Below are 1,610 nucleotides of genomic sequence, written 5' to 3' on the forward strand. Positions count from 1 at the left end.
CACCACCCCGTGATCAACAGCCCGTCCCCGAGCAGCGATTTCCACTCCCCGTCCAACTCCAGTTTATGTACTGGGCATGATGTCGTATGGTAGGGAATATCTCTTTGGCCAGTCTGGGTCAGCTGTCCCGGCTGTGTCCCCTCCCAACTCCCCGTGCACCCCCAGCCTGCTCGCTGGCAGGCCAGCACGAGAAGCTGGACTGTCCTTGACTGCTCAGCAACAACCCAAAACATCAGCACATTATCAACAGTTTCTCATCCCAAATCCAAAACACAGTCTCGCACTAGCTTCTGTGAAGAAAACCAGCTCTATCCTGGCTGAAACGAGGACAACCCAAAAAAAAAAAAAAAAAACCCACAACAAAAAAAAAAAAGCTAAGGTTGTGTCTGCTCTTCATAAGTACAGGAAAGGGAAGGAATTTTGATTAGCGCAGTGCCGTAGCTTTTCAAAGTTTAGAAAAAAATGGAGCTTCTGATGGAAAATGGGAGATTTGGTTTGTATGTCAGCGAAGGCTGTGATTCACAAGTGAGAAAGTACAATACATCACAAAGCCTATCTGTAGGCATTCTGGAAAGCAGACTCTGCAGTATGAAGGCTGGGAATTTGAGTCAAAAGCATCTGTTGACCTACAGGGCCCTATAGTGCTATAGGGCATATCTATGAAGACCTTACTGGCAGAAGCTCTGACAGTTCTTACAAATAAAAAATAATATCAAAACTAAAATAAAAAAGACAAGTAGAATGGCTATGAAGTTATGTTAGCGGCACCTCATATGTTAACAATACTTCACATATTGTGCCTAGTTCTCCACTCATACTATTGTAGAATTTTTATTCTATGTCAAGACCTTTTTAAAAAATGTGTTCATTCATTTTTTCCTAAGTTCTTCATATTTCCTATCATCACTTTCTTCATATTCTACCATCCTACTTCTGTGGTTCTGATTAACATTTTCTTTATCTCTCTTGTCGTCTTGGAGGTGGGAATCTGGAGTGTAATAAAATAGTCAAAATGCCCCAGTTGTGCAGAGTCATGTTGTGTTCTTCTGAATGCTAATGTATTCTGAAGCTTGTATCCCTGTTTTCAAGCGCTAGTTGAGTAACTGATCACCAGTGGAAAACCTGTGTGATTTAGCTGTGTTTCAGAATAATATGTGAGTCTGGATAGAGAAATGTGGTCATTGTATCTGCTCTCAGCTGTCTACTTACCACCCTCTGTTGCATTCTTCTAGCAAGCATCTGGCCTTACCTTGGCTTTGTCACAGAAACATTAAACAGATCATCTTGAAGTACTCTGTTCTCTCCTTTAGGAAAGGAAGGCAAAGCCAGGATGGTGTGCTTAGGCATGGTGTGCTTTGCTTACGTTCGACTCAAACCTTCGAATCCTTCACGCTCATTCTGTGTGAAGGCTGTGACTGGATCCATTGCCACCTCTCCACGTCGACGGGCACGGCGTGTAGGCCGTCTGCCACGACGGAACGGTGTTGCACGAGGGATTATTGCTGCAGTGGACAGGGGTTGGTTTCGTTGGCCTGCTGGCGGAGGTTGCCGTTACGCAGGGTAGCGGGTCAGCCAGGGGGACGGCGGCGTTCCCGTGGAAATGGCCCAAA

Source organism: Phaethon lepturus, unplaced genomic scaffold (genome assembly GCF_000687285.1).
Source record: "Phaethon lepturus isolate BGI_N335 unplaced genomic scaffold, ASM68728v1 scaffold14816, whole genome shotgun sequence".
Taxonomy (NCBI): Eukaryota; Metazoa; Chordata; class Aves; order Phaethontiformes; family Phaethontidae; genus Phaethon; species Phaethon lepturus.